Source organism: Microtus pennsylvanicus, chromosome 9, assembly GCF_037038515.1.
Source record: "Microtus pennsylvanicus isolate mMicPen1 chromosome 9, mMicPen1.hap1, whole genome shotgun sequence".
Lineage (NCBI taxonomy): Eukaryota > Metazoa > Chordata > Mammalia > Rodentia > Cricetidae > Microtus > Microtus pennsylvanicus.
In genome coordinates this window covers 65,054,504-65,073,867 of record NC_134587.1, presented here as the reverse complement: position 1 = coordinate 65,073,867, position 19,364 = coordinate 65,054,504, and the positions used below count along the sequence as shown (strand labels likewise).

General features: G+C 45.3%; 1 non-coding gene across 1 annotated transcript; it reads right to left on the bottom strand.

The window, feature by feature from the left end:
• Positions 1-1,391: 1,391 nt before the first annotated feature.
• LOC142858035 (small nucleolar RNA SNORA51) lies at positions 1,392-1,524 on the bottom strand. The gene has a single exon (XR_012911929.1). It is a non-coding gene; the product is annotated as a small nucleolar RNA SNORA51 (small nucleolar RNA).
• Positions 1,525-19,364: the final 17,840 nt, after the last annotated feature.

The following is a 19,364-nucleotide window of genomic DNA, read 5'->3' as shown; positions in this document are numbered from 1 at the left end:
GAGGCGTCTGTCCTCATAAGGGAGAGAATTCATTATATTCAAGTAGGTTGTTCAATTCTCAGAGGCTACAGAGGTTATTCTTCAGCGCTCAAAGGCGGGCTCAAAACTAAATCACCTCAAATATCTTCCTGAAGCTTAGAAAAACATATCCATTGTGGGGAAATGAGCACAGTATATTGTGAAACCAGAAACAAAACAACGTTGGGACATAGTTATTCACAGTTGGTGTGACTGAGAGTGTTTAATAATCCAATGCTGGGGTCCCATGCGCTGCTTTGCCGCTGAAGACAATCATTAGATCATTCTGAAGAGGCTGCTGCGGGCTGCTGCCCTGTCTGTGATCCCTGCCTCGTATCTGTTAATTCCTGGTTCAGCAGGGACTGAGAGAGACTCCACCGCAGACATTTGAGTATAGATGCCTATACTACAGTTGATGGTAATTTTGCTAGTGAGCATCCTTGAGTGTCTACAGGAGCACCTGTGTTTATGCAGTGCTTAGAACTGAATTTATGCTGGATGAGTACTCTGCTGCCGAGCTACCCCTTCAGATTGATATAGATAGATAGATAGCATATGCATTAAAAATCTGCACATGAGCATTTTATCAGGTTTATTTATAATTGTCCCAAATTGGAAACAGCCAAGATATCTTTCTGTGCATGAATGATAATAGTTGTGGTCTATCCAGGCAGATACCATTCGGTATTTAAAAAGAAATGTGTTATTAAGCCCTGACAAGACATGGGGGAAAGATGGAGGCTTATATTGGACAGGCTTCCCACTGCACAGGTCCATCTAGACAGTATCTTGGAGATAAAGATAGAGGTTATGCCTTTTGGGATTCAGGGGGGATGTGCAGATGGAGTCCAGATGTCTCCTAGGCAGTGGAAGCAGCAGTGTGGGCTTGGAGTAGCGCATTCATGTCATCGCTTAACAACCTGCAGGCATGGGGCTGTCATTATTCCATGCAAACATCACCAGCATCTAGATATGTTTTTGAAACAGGGTCTCACTATGTAGACTTGGCTGGCCTGTAACTTGCTGTGTTGATCAAAGTGGGTTTAAAATCATGGAGATCCAGCTGTCTACCTCTGGATTAAGCACTTGTGCTACCATACCCTGTTCATCCCCCCCCCCACCTCTTCCCCTTCTCTCTCTCTCTCTCTCTCTCTCTCTCTCTCTCTCTCTCTCTCTCTCTCTCCTGACCATTGACACACAGGCACACAGAGACCCGCCTGTCTCCCGCTCCTTAACGCTGGGTCTTCAAACACATGTTACATTACCATGCCTGTCACAAAAGAAAATTACAATATTACATTTTCCCCACCCCCACCCCAGTGTTTACACATGCCCCTGTGCACATGCGGAGGTCAGAGGACAATTTTTTTTTTCCATGTCTCCCCATTCACAATACAGACCAGGCACAGTGGCCTGGGCTGAGGTGTACATGGGGTGGCTTTATTATACCTCCTCTTTCTATACAGCCAGTGTAAGAACACAGCCTGTGGTAAGCACAAGGAGGCCCAGAGGACAATTTTTGGAGTCAGTTGTTTCCTTTCACTATGTAGCGCCTGAATATCAAACTCAGGTTGTCAGGACTGGCAGCCAGTGCCTTTATTCACGGAGCAATCTTGACAGCCCCGTGTCTAGCTTTTTGATGTGGGTGCTGGGGATTGAACTCAGGTCCACATGCTTGCTCAGCAAGCAAACTGAGCTGCCTCTCCAGTGCTTCCCATATATCCTGATACTCCTCACCCCCCTCCCCCAGTTTGGACCCTGTGGCCTGCTCATCCCTTAGCCATTCAGTAGTAAAGGGGACATATAATAAATCAACCAGGTAAGAGAGGGAAGAGTATGGCACCTGAGAGAGCAGTATTAAGTTTCACAGCCTCGGGAACCAAGAGCAGTGAAGTAGAAACTGTGTGGAAAGTAGGGTGAGGTGAAAGAAGAGAGAGAGAGAATGAGAACACTGCCTTGAAACGGCAGAGGAAAGTGTCACCTGTGCTCCCATTTAAAATCTGAAGTTACTTCTTCATATAAAATTTGGATAAAAAAGTAATATAAAAGTGCTTTTTAGAACCTCCGTAGACCAAGCTCTTCCCGAAGCATCTGTCAGAGTCTGCAGGGCTAACAGCCATCTCCGCTCTCTCTGGGGCAGAAGTGTTATGAAGCTCACCTGTGCTATTCAATTTGCTATTGTTTTTCTTTTCATTTCTCCACTGATTCATTTTTATTTTCTAGAAATTACCTTGATGGTTCCTATTATAATAATAGAAGAATCAGGGCAGCAGATATTTCACTGGCTTGGACTGGCAATGTCGCTGCGTACTGGAGTGCTGGCCCTTGTATATATGAGGCTCCAGGTTTACACACACACACACACACACACACACACACACACACACACACACACCCCATGGGAAGAAATTTCATTGGTTTAATAAGCTGCATTCTAACAGAGAGGCATGAGAATGAAGACTTGGAAGTCCTGAGACTATTGGAGCCGCTGGCCAATCCTCCCACAGCACTGGGATTCTGTTCTCTGCCATCTGAAATCCAACAGGAGGGGAGGACTCAATCCCACAGCACTGGGATTCTGTTCTCTGCCATCTGAAATCCAACAGGAGGGGAGGACTCAATTGCAGATGGAAAGAGCATGATCTGAATTCTTATCAAACACGTATTTACCAAATGCTCCTGACAGCTCAACTGTTTGCGTTGAAATGACAGGTGTCTAGAAAGGCAAGTTGGAGTCATTGTTGTGTGGGATAAGACAGTGATGGAGGGTTTCTAGGGCTCCTCTTAGCCCGAAGTCACACAACTCCAAATAGGTAGAGACAGCAATTGCAAGATCAGTTGGACGCTGCCAAGTGGCTTAGTTAACAGCCAGTTTTTAATATCCCCGTGGCTGTCAGCAGTCTGTCTTCCTCGAGTCAGAGTTTCAGGGCTGGTGACAGTTTTGTACTTTATATATTAGATCTCTAATATGCAACAGAGACTGCGTATCTGGTTGTGGTAGCTGGAGCAGATTAACACAACAGATTACCAAACCAATGGCATCTCCTTTGAAACACACCCACCATATATTCAATGCAGGAGTTTCCTCTCAATTATGGGGCCCATTCAACCAAGAGTTATTACGCTTGGTTCAGCAAAAGTCTACCAGCTAGTGCTGAGTACCCTTGACAATGACATGTTTGCATCTGTGACTCCTCGCAGGTTAGTTTTCTAACTAACCACAGGGGCACCTGGGAAGAGGGAACTTCAATTGAGAAAAAAAAAAAAACAAAACAAACCAACAGCCTCTGTCAGATTGTCTGTGGACAAGCCTGTGGGGCATTTTCTTGATTAATGGTTGACGTGGGCAGGCCTTACCTGTTGTTGTGGGCGTACAGCTCTGGCTGATGGCCTCAGTTGTAAAGAAGGCAGGCCAAGCAAGCCGTAATGGGCAAGTTAGTAAGTGGTGTCCCTCTGTGGTGTCTGCTTCAGTTCCTTGTCTTCCGATGATGGCATGACGGACTGTAACCTGTAAGCTAAATAACTCCTCGCTCCCCATGTTGCTTTTGGTTACTGTGTCTTTTCGCAGCAATAGGAAGCCACGAAGACAGCTTCCTCATGTAAACATAAATGGTCCAAAGCCACCTGAGATGGTGTGTTTAGTTTTGTGCTTTGACTTGGGAAATGAGAAAGGATCCAGATAGACTCACTTCTGGGAAGAAGTGCTTGAAGTGGAGAGCTGAGAGCAAGGGTGTATTCACGCATTATTACCCTTGAAATTTCAGAAATACATCACAATGCTGAGGCTGGGGCATGGCCTTGTCAGTAAAGCGTTTGCCACACAAGCATGAGGACTTGGATTTTGGTCCCCAGCACCCATGTGTAAAATCCAGGCATGGTGGCATAATTCTGTGATCCCTGTTCAGGGACAGCAGAAACAGGAGGATCCTGGAAACTTGCTGGCCACCTGCCTTTGAGTTCCAGATTCTGTGAGCAGCGCATCTTAAAAAGCCAAGTGGAAGCTGGGTGGTGGTGGCGCACGCCTTTAATCCCAGCACTCTGGAGGCAGAGGCAGGCGAATCTCTGTGAGTTTGAGGCCAGCCTGGTCTACAAGAGCTAGTTCCAGGACAGGCTCCAAAGCTACAGAGAAACCCTGTCTCAAAAACCCAAAAACAAACAAGCGAAAAACAAAAAACAAAACAAACAAACAAAAGATCAACCAACCAACCAAACAAAAAACCCTCAAAATCCAAGTGGAGTGTGATAACAGGAAACACCTGTGGTGGTTTGAATGCGCATGGCCCAACAGACTTGTTTGTCAAATACGTGGTCCCAAGCTCCTGGAACCATTTTAGAAGGCTTAGGAAGGGTGGCCTTGTTGGAGGAGGTGTGTCACTGGGGGTGGGCTTTGAGGTTTCAAATGCCTCCTACTGTTCTGCATATTTCTCTCTCTCTCTCTCTCTCTCTCTCTCTCTCTCTCTCTCTCTCTCTCTCTCTCTTTGTGCCTGTGGATTAGGATGTGAGCTCTTAGCTACTGCTCCATCCCATCCCCATGCCCACCTGCCTACTGCTACATACCTGTCATGGTGGCCATGGGATTTCTAACCCTCTGAAACAGTAAGCCTCCAACAAACTATTCCTTTTATAAGTGGCTGTGGTCCTGGTGTTTTATCGAAACATCAGAAAACAACACCCGATGTTGATCTCTGATCTCCACATATGCTTGCACACATGTGCATGTACACGATCACACACACACACACACACACACACACACACACACACACACACACACTACCAACCCCTCACACAAAATATTAAAGAAAGAAAAAGATCACATTGACAGCTACATTGGAGAACAGCAATAATATGAGTAAAGAAAAAAAAATTGAAAGGCTACAGAAGTAAGTAAGCCAGAGCAAGAATGATGTGGATTCCCCACTTGAATTCCCAGTGTGTTCATTGCTGCAGCCAAAATGCTCGCATAACAACACAGTCAGGGGCGGATCACTCTTCTGCTTCAAACCCTTTAGTGAATGGCTTTGCTGCCCTCAGTGAGCATTCAAGGACCTTCTGCAGCCTGCCAGGCACCGTATGGTGTGGTTTTCTTCCTAGATGTTCCCACTTCTATGTCAGCACAGCCCTTCCTTTTCCTGAACTCAGCAATGCCTACTCTTAGCTTTTTGGGTGGTTTTTTTTGGGGGGGGGGGCAGGCAGGACAATGTATTCTCTTCCGTAGGATAACAGCCTCCACTCATCTTTCAGATGCTGCCTGGGAGCGGGAGCCCTTCCTGCCCCATCCCAGCCTGTACCTTACCTCAGCCACACTTCACGGAGGCCTCCTGTGAATTTTCCTTTTCAACTTTTTCTCATTATGTTCTTACTCAGGCCTTTATTGTTATGGCTCAATGCTGGTCTCCCTGCTCAGAACTGTAAGCATAAGTACTTATTCACAGTAGTGGTTCACGAAAGTTTTGTTGAGTCTGTGAATGTATGAATAAATAGAAGGCAGAGTAGCTAGGACAGATCTCTGCAGGCCTCCAGCATTTGGAGAGGCACAGGCAGCAACAGAAAGCATAGTCTGAGAGAAAAGTGCCACGAAAGTAGAAAATAGGAATTGAAGAATGGCTAAAGATTTCATCTCTTAGGAAGAGCCTGACCTGTCCAACACACCCTAAGGTAACTGCAGGCTAGGCAGTGTGAGACATTGATGTGGACCAGTCTCCATTTAGTGTAGTTACAGCGAGTTAGCTTGTGCAGTTTCCTGACCTGTGATTTCCACCATGTGACTGAGGGCTGCTGGTGTAGGGCAAGTGTACAGGTCTGGAGGTTTGCACAAACCGCTTTGTGTGTAATTTCCGATCATGTATTTGCCAATTGAAGGCATGCAATCAGGGCCAGGCAGATAAAGACCTACAGGAGCTCCCCTGGCTGACCAGTGTTCAGATGTGCACGGTGTCAGGGCTACAGCGCCCTCTGCAGTGTGGTCGAAGGTGAGGTTTCCTTCTTTGGGATTTCCTTACCAAGCTTGTGAGAATTCCTTCATTTCCGCTGGTCCCTTTCCTTCCTCAGTCATTTTTCTGTTGCTGGAATAAGACACCATGGCGAAGGGGACTTAGACAAGAAAGAGTTTATTTGGCGTTTACAGTTTCAGAGGGAGAGAGCTCATGCTCATGATCACCATGGCAAGGGGCATGGCAGGGGGTAGACAGGCCTGGCCCTAGAGCAGTAGTTGAGACAGAGTTGATCCACAGTCAGGAGGAGGTCCTGAGAGCTCCTGGGAATGGCAGGAGCCTTTGGAAACCTTAAAACCTCCTCCAACAAGGCCACACCTCAAAATCCTTCTCGAACTGTTGCATGACCTGGGACCAAGTATTCAAATATATGAACATATGGGGGGCATTCTCATTTAGACTGGCATACTAACGGCCTATCCTGGGCAGAAGGGATTTGTATGTATGTTCTCAGGGCTGACAGTTTGGTACTAGATAACCAATTGGCGTGCCCTTCCCTGAGAGAGACTATTTCTCCTTTTCTCAGTTTCCCTTAGCAGCCTGTATAGTTCTTCATCCCGGTTGAGGCCCTGTGAATATCCGCTGTCCACATTAGCCTGTTACTGCTGCTGTCCTTGCGCAGCTCATGTTTAGGCAGCTGTGTGGATGAAACATCATTGGAGCAGTTTCTAGTATTCTGGGAGACACAGTCTCAGTGAGCACCCTGTGCCTCTGTGTTGTAAGAGGCCACATGTTTGTTTCTGGCTGCTCAGTCCCGAAATCACCACACAGAAACTGTATTAATCAAACCACTGCTTGGCCCATTAGCTCTAGCTTCTTATTGGCTAACTCTTACATCTGAATAGAACCCATTTCTATTAATCTGTATATTGCCATGAGGCTGTGGCTTACTAGGTAAAGTTCCGGCATCCGTCTCTGGCAGGGCTACATGGCTTCTCTTTTGACTCTGCCTTCTTTCTCGCAGTATTCAGTTTAGTTTTCCCTGCCTAGCTAAGCTCTTCCTTGCTATAGGCCTGAGCAGTTTCTTTATTCATTAACCAATAAAAGCAACACATAGACAGAAGGACCTCCCACACCACCTCTGACTTTTGCAATCTACCTACCCTCCTCTCCCCTCCCTTTTTTCTTTGCTGTGATCCTTGGGCCTTGAGTGAAGGAGTTGTGTTGTAGATGTATTGGTTGGAACTGGGCTCCACACTCTGATTTTGATTGGTTCTGGTTTTGTAATGGTCTCTGTCTGTGTTAAGATCCATTTCCTTGGTGAATGCCAAGGACTGTACTTAACCATCTAGACTCAGAGAAGGATGTGCTGTGAAAATTTTATGTTTATTGAGTCTCCCCAAATTTTTATGTATACCATCAAATGTGGATAAAGGCTTAAGATCCAACAAATATATTGTTAATTATTTTTTATTTCTGAAGGAGAGTTTTGCCAGATAGAGAGATTTTGATTGACAGGCTTTGGAGTGTGCCATTCCACTTTCAGTGGCCTCCACATGCTTTATATGAGAAATCAGCTGTTTGAGACTCGAGACTTGGGCATATGACATGTCTCTTTTCCTGCTTTCAAAATTCCATTTTTGTATTTGACATTTGGCATTTGATTGCAATGTATTTAGACCAGGATCTCACTGAGTTTATAACAGATGCAACTTGTTGGATTTGCCATTTATTTAGAGTAACTTAGGTAATCAATTTTGTCATTTTTTTTTCCTTTAAATGCCTTGTCTGTCTCTCCCTCTGGTTCTCCGATGGTGAAGCTGCACAGGCCTCTGAGAACATTCATTGTGCTTCATTTTTCTTCTCGTTCCTCCATTGTATAATCTCAATTTAGTTTTAAGTTTCTTGACTTTTTTCTTCTGTTAGTCTGTCAACAGAATCCTCTCACATACTTAGGAAATTCTCACTGTATTTTTACCTCCAGGATTTTTGGTCTTCTTTCATAGTGTCTATCTCTTTCTTGATATCCTTTTTTTTGATGAGACAGCATTCCATATTTTTCTTTAGTTTTTACATGGAAGCTCCTGGTTCATTGGGCATATTTAAAATAATTACTTAAACCAGGAGATGCATGCCTTTAATTCCAATACCTGAGACGCAGAGGGGAGGATCCTGAGCTCAAGGCTGTCTGGGATACATAGTAAGACATTGTTTCAAAATGTCAGCAATGGCAGGATGACTTAGGGGATAACGGTACTTGCTACCAAGGCTGATAACGTGACTTCAATCCCGGAACCCACATGGTTGAAGGAAAGAATTGAGCTTTGAAATTGTCCCCTAACCTCATGCATGCTGTGGCATGTACGTGTGAGTACACATACACACAGAGACACAGACAGACAGACAGACAGACAGACAGATAGACACAGACAGACAGACAGACACACATACAGAGAGAGAGATAATGAAAGAGAGAGACATAGAGAGGTAGACACAGACAGACAGACAGATACAGAACAGACAGACATAGACAGACACAGACACACACACACAGATACAGAGAGAGACACAAAGAGAGACAGAGAGACAGGCATACACACACACACACACACACACACACACACTAACTGTAATTAAAAAAGAACAAAACCCACGATGTCCAATAAGTTTAATGCCTACACTTCCTTAAGAACCAGTTCTATTGAGCATCCCTCTCATGCGTGAGTCACACTTTATTTCTTTCCATGGCAATGACTGTCTGTTGAACCCTGGACATTAAGGATTGTGTGATGTCAGATTCAGCTCCTTCTTCTGTGTGTGGTGCCACAGACTATTTTGTGACTTTCTAAACTAAATCTATACAGTCAGTGTATTGAACGGTTTTATTTATTTTTTCTTTATGTTTCCTCTTTTCACTGCCGCCTGATGCTTAGGGCTGACCTCCCAGTTCTGTCAGGGGGCTTTGTGTGTAGCAGGGAACCTGCTTCCTACATTCACCAATGTAAGATTCTGCCTTAAAGTTTATCTACCTCCTGCTTGCTCAGATCGGCCCTCCCCTCCCCCCTCCCTTCCTGACTCCTTCCCCCACTTCCGTCTTTTGAGATAGATAGGGTCTCACTGTGTACGCCTGATAGTCCTGGAACTCACTGTGTTAGACTGGCTTCAACCTCACAGAGACCCACCTGCCTCTGCCTCCTCCTGGGTGCTGGGATTATAAGCGTGTGATTACTCTGCCTAGTTCTCTCTCAACCTTTTGGTATTGCCACGTGCAGATGGATATTTAAAAAAGCATCTCTAATTATCTTCAGCAAAAACCCCAGGGAAGGACCATGTTACCAAGCCAGGGCTATGTAAGATCATGTAAGAGTAAACCCCGCGAGAGGAGATTCACCATGTGTGTGGAACAACATGTATATGTCAGTTGTCTGGGATTAGGGAATCTGGGAGGCCTCAAACCCATTCTTCCTCTCCAGTGACTGTCACGCTGCTGTTTTTATTTGAAAGGGGTTGCTGGTTTTCCATGGCTAGCGCACACCAGGAGCAGGAGACTGGGAATAAGCCCACTTACTCTGACATAACACTAACTGAAATGAACTGTTTTCCTTGGAATAAATCCGTCTTGATCATTGCAAGTCTCCGACTAATCTAGTGTGGGTAGTATCTTTGTCAATTTTACAGGGCTCAGACATTTGGATGTCCTTACTTTACCCTGTCTGGTAGTATCCCAGCATGCCTTGAGAGGGCACGTCTGTTTGTGACATTGGCCCACTCACCTGCATTACTGGATTGGATTCCACTATGTGGATACACATTTTGTCATGGCAAGATTGTTACCAAATTTTTAAAAAATATTTATTATGTATAGAATATTCTGTCTGTGTGTATGCCTGCAGGCCAGAAGAGGAAATATCTCGCTCAAGAAAGGATTAATGGAAAAACATTTTCTCCATAATTCCTATCCAGTGAGAATTTTCTAAAAATTCATTAAGAGTAGAGCTTTTAGTCCAGGGGCTGTCTCCTATTAATTTGTAAAATAATTTAATTAGGGCAGGCGAGTTCTGGATCAGTATTCACACCCTCCAGTGTAATTCTCTAAAAGAAATAACTCATTCCTGAAATGCATCATCTTTGGGTAAAACGTGTCTAGTCTTGCACTAGCATACTGCCTAAGTTTAGAAGTTGGTGTGAAATGGCACAAGACAAACAGCTACTATCAATGAGAAATTTGCGGGTTTGACTATGTATTTATTGCCTGTATATTTGTCGTTTAACTATGCTATCTACGGTCTTCTCCACAGAACCCAAATCTGAAGGAGGGGCTCTGAATTTAATCACAAGATGTGTTCCTGACCAACCCTCAAGAACGAGTCGGCAGTTCTGAATCATGCCACTAGGTGGCGCTGCTATGCTTTGGAAATGGGAAGAACAGCGCCATGTGTGACCGCTGCACTGGAGTGCGAAGTGAAACTGTGCTGCAGCCGGCGCCTGCAGGTGCGTGCGACACAGAACTGTAGGACAGAGGTGCTAGAACACATACAGGACCAGGTATTAAGTAAACCTAGGTGGGATAACAAAACATCGAATCACAAAGTTAGAAAATGCAGATGCAGACGATCAGGATGGCAGTACACTGACTTTCTACACAGCTTCTGGAAAAGCAGGGCTGGTACCACCCTGGGGCGGGATACACCAGGCTGCCTGCCTTAACCCCGTTTGTTCTCGTGCCTCTGCTTTATTCTGGTCTTTGGAATTCCCCATACCTCTGCCTAGAGTTCTGGGTCATGTGGACTTCATGCATGCGAGTTCTATGTGATCATCGCTTTAATTCCTACTGGTGTTGTCTTACTATCACTACGGGGCAGGTGGTAGCCTGGCAGTGGCTGCCTTCCCAACAGAGACAGCCCTGGGAAGGTTCACTGGGAAAAAGATCCAGGTCCAGCCTCCTGGGGTTTTAACTTTGCAAACCCAAATGGTGGTGTAAGAAGGTGGGAAAAACCAGGTGTATTTACCAATTTTCAGAGGCAGGATCCGAAGCGGATGAGCCTTTCCTAACTGGAAAACAGGATTGCAGGCCCAACAACAACAGCTTTTAATTGAGCCACAAATCCTTTTAGGCAAAGCTGTCTCCCTAACACTTTACAAGGTAGACGACAGAGTTAGGTGGAAAAAGACATATTGACATTAATGCATTGCAGAAAAGTTAGACTCCATCTGAAGAAGGCTTAAAAAATCTTTTGCTTTTATTTCTCCTCTTTAATGCACCAAAGTAATATATTAAATAAATTTTTTTCTCTAGGAGCTTTCAATAATCTCTCTTAAAAATTGTTTATAAGTGTGGTTTAGATGGAAGGCACTTTTTCTTATGTAGTGTCGCAATTTATAGTTAATGACATTTAAGTCGTTTTAAGTAAGTTTATTCTTCACGGACAGGATACAGGGCTAAACGTACCGGCTTTAATGTAAGACCCAGAGCCAACCTCCAGCGCTGTGTTCCTCTCATGAAGGGAGGGTGGTGACAGTGTTTCTCCTTAGGAACCGTGCTCCGGGACTCTGCATAGTTTTGAGCATACCGTTTGCAACCAAGCAGGGCTCCCAACCAACTCAGTGTTCATTAGACATTCCTGATAGGGCACAGAGATGCCATGGTGTCTTCCGAGACACTTAGCTCCCATGTCACAGCATGCTCATAGCTGTCCTATAGAAATCTCCTTACCTCAGCTGGGGCAATGGCGGAATGTTTAAAGTGCTTGCCGTACCATCACGAGGATCCGAGTTCGCATCCCAGTACCTCATAATGGTGGCCAGCACAGCAGCCCACTTGTTATCCTTGAGAGATGGAGCTAGGGGATCCCCAGGGCAAGGTGGCTAATTCAAGTGGGAGACTCTGCCTCAGCTTATAAGGCGAAGAGCGACTGAGGAAGAGGTTACTGTCAGCTTCTCGGCTTCTGCACCTATCTGCACACCCGTGAGCATGTGCATGGCGTGCAAAGAAAAGCAAGAGAGGCAGATCCCGCAGAGTCTGAGAACCGCGGTTAGGACTCGATCTTTTAAAGGGCTTCACGAACAGGACTAAATGTGGAGCGAGCTAGACGGATGCCTTCATCATAGGGAAAGGAATGGTTAACTGACTTGCATTTTTCAGGAAGCATCTTGAGGAACTTTGGGTTCCAGTCATGGGCATCGGCTGCCCAGAGGACCAGTCTCTGAGTGAGGGATCCAAGGTCCAGCTGGGCTCTTTGAGCCCAGGATGATGGGGGGATTCAGTGCCTCACCGAAACCTCACCTCAGAGGTCCCCTGCTCAGCCACTACGGGCTCCTCTGGTAGAGTGGTGTGGTAGGCTGCTGGGTGAGAAGAAACTTTGGAAAGGACTGGATTCACAACAGCCGCAGGCCCCTCCCCTGGCTTTCCTAGCATCATCTCCTTAGGATCTAAAGAACAATTGCCCCGCTTTCTTCTCAGGTCTCAGAGCTTGTGGCTTCCTTGCCTCAGGTGTTTTGTCCCCCCCCCCCCCCTCCGCCACGGTTTTGACTTTTGCATCTAAATTCCACCTACCCCTAGTTGAAGGTTAAAATTCATTATGCAAAGTCAAGCAAAACTCACACTGACGCTGATGTAAATCAGCCTTGTTTACTGCCATTTACATAAACACATGCATTAGATGTGCAAAGTGCCGATCTCCCTGTAGTGGTCTTGATGATATCCGTGGGCTAATTTACTTCCCAGAGACTTCTGAGTCTCTCTTAGCTTGATGACTGCTCGGGAATGGCAGATCTGTGCCCCCTTCATTGGACGCAGTTGGGAACCAAGTGAGGGCAGCCGGTGGGGTGGAGGACCAGAGTGGCTGGAGGTTAGACTTTCTTCTGTGGTTTGCCAAGTAGCTGGATGGCTGCTGCCGCCTCCCCCTCTCCCCTTTTCCAGTTTGCATGACTTCAAACTTACAAGATCCCGGAGTGAAGTACCACTATTAATTTCATTTACATTTGAGTAAACCAAGACACCAGTGGCTCAATGGTCTGCAGTCTTGGAAATGCAAATCCAAGGGGCCTGTCTGCAGAGTCTGCATATCTGTGATCATCTTCTGCTGCCCAGATTGGTGGAGAGAGGAATGTGCTGAATGAGATCCCATGTAATGATGCAGAGGACAGGCTGGGGGCGACACAGGGGGGAGCTGAGCATAGGGAGGAGTGCAGAATACGACAGAGAAGGAGCAGCGATGACAGCATCAATGACTGGTTGATGGGAGCATCTGGAATCCACAAAGCATTTTCTCCCGCAGCAATCTTGTTCTCCTCTTTGGCAGCTGTGCAAAAAAGGCAGCGTTGGGATCCTGGCAGTGACTTCACAGGTGAAGCATCTGGGGCTCCTTCGGAGGGACCATCGCTGGCTCAGGCAGTTCACAGGCAGGAACAGCATCAAAGCCATTATTTTTGCACACATTCAAGTCCTCCCTGTGCCTGCACTCAGTGCAGGATGACTTCTTACATTTGGCTAATCACTGATGTTTTTCAGCCCCAGATACGCAGTCTGCTCCTTTAAAAGTTGAAGAAAGATCAAGTGGGGTTTCTGTGAGCAAGGAAACTCAGGTGTGATACTGGTATCTCTTTGGTTCTCTGGAAGCTTCCTAAATCTGGGTTGATAAATTCCTTTGAGTAAATAAGCGAGGGACGACAGGTGTGAGAGGACAGATGTGTCTGTAGTCTGACTCTTTCAGGTTTCAGTCTCAACCCTAAGACTGGAAGTTAGTGAACATCAGTGGTGTGTGTGTGTGTGCGTGTGTGTGTGTGTGCGTGTGTGTGTGTGTGTGTGCGTGTGTGCGTGTTCTTGGTTACTGTTGACAAGTGATATATAGATTTGCATGGGGGAGGAGATCTACATAAAACATTAGAATAAAGGGCATGCATGCAGTCCAGGGTTGTTTTGTTTACTTTTATCCTTTTTTTAAGCAGGTCCTGGAAAGGATAGATGTTTCAAATGTACTTGTGGATAATGGATGCATCAGCATGCAGATGCAGAGTTGCAGGGGCAGGGGACCAGGAGGCATGCTTGCCTACATGGGAGGCTTTGTATGGGTCAGGTGGGAGCCACACAAAAGAAAGGCTGGGTGCGGCGGCACAGGCCTGTAATCCTAGCACCTGGGAGGTGAATGTAGGCGGATCAGGAGTTCAAGCATAGCCTCATCTACATAGCAAGCTTAAAGCCCACTTAGACTACATAAAATCTCATCTCAAAAGAAATTTATCTACCAATCAGTCAACCAGCCAATCAATGAAACAAAAAGCACTGGGACCCAATGCCTCTGTAGACCAGAAGCCATACCAGATTTTTGTTCATTTGCTCTATTTGGTCAGTGAAAGAGTAGAATGATTCATTATTAAGTTGACTCTTCATAATTTTGAGATTCAAAGTTAGACCCCCACACTTGGGAAGATTTCCTAAGAGATTATAAAGATACCTGGAAAGCAGACTCTTATGTCTGCCCTTGTGCTATGATTTGGCTCACATATTTGTGGGGTTTTCTTCCTGCGTGTGCACTGTGTAGTTGGTTCTGTAGCTCTTGTGCCTGACTGATAATCATTTCCCACTCCGTACATGTGGATGCTCTGGACTGTATGGAAAGACAGATGGAGGGTCCTAGGGCTTGTACATTGACTACACATAGTAACAGATAGTGAGGTTCAGAAGTTGTGGGAGTAGAACACACAGCTGTGAGTGGTCACACAGAGGAACCGAGGCCTAGAGAGGATGGAGAAGAAAGAGCCAACACCAGTTTCCCTTACTTTTTGATTTTTAACTTTTTCTTTGATATGAATGTTCTGTTTCTTATTTAGAGACCATCTCTATTTCAAAGACCTTTTTTAGTAATAGGTCTGAATTTGCTTATCAAATTTTATGCCAACATATTCTCTGATGCATTTTTCAAAGACCTTGACTTTTCAAGTAAGAACAGCGCCCCCTTTTGTGTGTTCTCAGCATACAGGCCAGGAAGTGCATTATTTTTTGTTTAAAAACTAACAGATGCTCATTGATCCTTTGTGTGGCAAAAATCAAGCTTAGTAGGTTGAAAGTAGATTGAAAATGTAAAGAGGGATGTGTGAAGGAGACCATTTCCAAGGTTACTTCAAAAATGAAGCATCAGTGGTGGGAACTGATTATTTTGGCAGAGATGGGACTTAAAATAACACTTGGCTCTGCAAGCTGAAGATCATCAACAGGATAACTCATACACGGGCTCATTTCCTTCTTGCTGGTTATTAGCCAGGAATACAGTTCAGCATATGGCTTATTATGTTGCTGGTTGAGAGAGAGTGACATTTAATCCAGGGAGGAATGACTGTTTTCTCATCCAATGCTCAGCCCACCTACCTTTCCAGGAACTGGGAGTTATCCTGTCATTTCTGCTGTGAGTCCTAAGGACGAATAGGGTGGGGTCAGAGGGCATCCATGGGGCACCGTCGTCTCGGGTGTCACAAAAGCTTGAAACAGGCTGCAGTCCTTTTCATATGTCTTCCAGGACCTGTAAGAGGCATGTGGTTCTGGTTGACACAGTTCTGGGGAGACAGAGCAGAAGTGCTCTGTTTTCTCTGCTGCGTCCACTGAAAATCCTGGATGCTGGATGAGACAGAAGATGCAGCAAGGTAGAAGAAGGCAGACAGGAAGAACTTCCAGGGCCTGAGGTCACCAGGGTACCAGGAACCTCTATACACTCATTCCAGCAGTAATGAGAGGCACATCATGCTTCGGGTGGCAAAAGAAACTGAGTGAGAAACCCATGTTTCTACTTCCATATCATAGTCTCCCTTCCTTCCTTTCTCCCCCCCCTTCCTTCCTTCCTTCCTTCCTTCCTTCCTTCCTTCCTTCCTTCCTTCCTTCCTTCCTTCCTTCCTTCCTTCCTTCCTCTTTTCATTGTTTTCACTGAAACTCTCTTTGTAGACCAGACTGGCCTCAAACTCACAGAGACCCCCTTCCTCTGCTCCCAAGCACTGGTATTAAAGGAATGCACCACCACCACCTGCTCTTCTTTCAACTCCTCTTTTACACATGATCTTTGAGCTTTATATCTATGTGTTCTGCTCCCCAGAGAGACAGGCTTCTGTCAATGTGTTCAGATAACTTTATCTTGTGGTGAGAAATTGTGAACTCTTTTGTGAGACTGTTTTCCCTAAGGGCAGAGGCAGGCCTTATCATCCATGAATTAGAGTCTAACCTTTTGCATTTAGTTTAGCATCCAGGCACAGAGGTACTTAACAAATGTGATTTGGTTTCTTTGAAGAGCTGTTGAGATTATGCAAGGTGCTCTAGCACTGGGGAGTCTTGAGGTTAAATCATGAGAGAGGCCTTACAGAGATGGTGCCAGACATTTGCAAATGTTCTTTTAGAGGATTAAAATGTGCTTCGGGGTTAGGGGGTAGCTGTTACAGCAGTCTTAGCTTTTCCAATGCCCAGAAACTCTGTTTCCTGGGTACCTACAGAGGTTGGGGGATGACTCTTGGAGATCAAGTCGATGTGGGATTCCCCTCTGTATGCTGTGAATACCATTGGTGAATAAAGAACCTGCCTTGTCCTGTTGATAGGGCAGAACTTATGGAGTTGGGGAAAACTAAACTGAATGCTGGGAGAGAGGAGGAAGAGTCAGGGAGAAGCCATGTAGCCCCGCCAGAGATAGACACTGGAACTTCAGTCAGTAAGCCACAGCCACGTGGCGATACACAGATTAATGGAGATGGGTTAAATTAATATGTAAGAGTTAGCTAATACGAAGCTAGAGCTAATGGGCCAAGCAGTGACTTAATTAATACAGTTCATCTGTGATTATTTCGGGAGTCTGAACAGCCAGGAACAAACAAGTGGCTTCTCTATAATATCAAGTTAGCAAGAAGATGGTGAATGAATCAGATTGAGCATCGGCTAACTTATGTAGAAAGAAGAGCATGAGGTGGCTGGTGTCAGTCCTGCTAGGGGAGGCTTGTAGAAAATGGTGTTTCAGTGGCTGGTTACTGAGTGCTGTGGAAACTCCTGAAGTCTCCAGTGTTGCTGTGGAGAAGTCTCTAGGCACAAGAACATGCTTTTGACAATCAAGTTCTTCTCTGTGGAAAAAGGATGTGGCTGGGGCTAGAGTTGGACTTGGATTTCATCCCTGAGCTCCTGAACAAATGGTGTCACTGTCACGCATTTCCAGTTTGTCCCCAACCTGTGAAGCGGAACTCTAATCAAGCTGCTGTAGAAATCCTGTGAACAAAAGATACATGACAGCATTCAGCATGGCGGCTGCTGCCTAAATTAGCCTTACCCTTCATCTCCCGATGCTGAGCTATTCTTCACCCTGGATACAGCAGACCGTGGGCGGCTCTAAATAATAACCACATCTTCTGATGACTACATATGATCTCTTAGGGCAGGCAATTCCTTTTGCAGACAACTAGGCTCACTTATGACAAGCTCTTCCTTCTAATTTTATCAGGGAAAATAGCTTCTCACTTCAAGTTCCCATTTTCAGAGAGCCTCGGTGTTGACCCTATGGCCTGCCCATAGATATGCATATTTGAAATAAATAATGAACAATACTGTGTTTAATACTGGCTTGCCTTTATTTCGGTGAACATATAAAAACAGCAAAAGCAGAAAAGCCCTGCTTGGAGGATGATTCATAGTCTAAACAGAGATACACTCTTTCAGCTCACTCCTACTGCTTTTATTAAGATGCTGGTTTTGCTTGAGGTCAGCTCATTCTTGTCCTCGGGCATTTATCTCCATGGCTCGTCTCTTGTACAGCTTCTTTCTGCAAAAGCCCAGAGTTAAGATAGATGACTCTGCGAGGTATAAGAAACCACTCCCAGGGGTAAATAGGACAGGAAATAAATTAAGTGACTCTAGTAGCTGAGTGACTACAATTTATTAGCTGACTGGTACCCAAGCACCTGCGAGCGGACAGGCTGTTCATTGCAGAGAGGCTTCAGCTTCCCTCGCTCAATTTGAACCCTGGCAAACACATAGGCGTTACATAGACTTGTGCTGGGATCTTGGCCGGGACACTTACATCTCTGGCTCTCAGAAACTTGGTTTCCTTGTGAAAATCTTAAAGATGGCTGACTTGTTAAGACTTACCACGTGTAGTGGTTAATCTCAGTTATCGGCCTGATGTGATCTAGAATCACTGGGGCAATAGGCCAAGTGGGAAGACTTACCCACTGCTGGTGGCACCATTCACTGGGCTAGGATTTTGGAGCTAGTGAGCTGAATCAAATACTTACCACTCTTGCTTCCTGCCTTCAGAGACTGTGCAGCCATCTGTCTCAAGATCCCACCTCCATGGCTTCCCTTCTGTGATTGCGCTCTTGAGCTGTGAGCTGAAGTAAACCCCTTCTCCTCGAAGGTGCATTTGGCACAATATTCCATGACAGCAAGAAGAGTTGCTAAGAGATTGAATACAAGAGGTATGTTCTGTAATTTACATGCCTGTCACACTGAGTTCCTATAAAGTTTCCATAGGACTGTGATGGATATAGTTTATCTTTCAGTCGAGGAATCCAAGACCAGGAGAGAATGAATGTCTGTCTCAAGGCCTCCGTGATAGTAAATTTTTAGAAGTATAAAGGAACTAGTTTCTTCTGGCTGTGAAAACTAAGTTTCTATAAGCCTTCATTGATGGTTCAGTGGTTAAGTGTGTTTGCTACTCTTCTAGAGGACTTGAGTTCAGTTCCTAGCTTACAACCTACTGTAACTTCAGTTTTAGGAGATTCAGTGCCCCCTGATGCTGACCTCTGGGCTTTACATGCACAGGTATACATATATACCAACATGCCCATATATACCTAACAAGTCTGCACATCACACACACACACACACACACACACACACACACACACACACGCTCGCACTCACACACTCATATACTGTTGGGGAATATTATCTTGAGGTGTGTTACTTTTGTTTATGCTGCATTTGTTTAATGTGAAGCTATGTTACTTTGCCTGTCCAAAAACCCTTATGGTCCTAATAAAGAGCTGACTGGCCAATAACAAGGCAGGAGCAAGGATAGGTGGGACTGGCAGGCAGAGAGAATAAATAGAAGGAAAAAGGAGGACAAGAGGAGCAACAACAACAACAAAATAATCAACCAAACAAACCAAAAAACAAACCAAAACAAAAAAAAAGCAAAACACCAAGAGGAGAGAACATCAGTAACCAGCCACCCAGCCACCCAGCCCCCAGCTGCGGAGTAAGAAGGAAAGTAAGATATTCTGAAGTAAGAAAGATAAAAGCCCAGAGGGAAAAGGTAGACAGGTTAATTTAAGATAAGAAAAGCTGGCTAGAAACCAGCCACCCTAAGGCTGGGCATTTATAAAAAAAAGTATAAACCTCTGTGTGATTTATTTATTTGGTATCTAGGTGGTGGTGGGCCCTCTAAAAGCCAA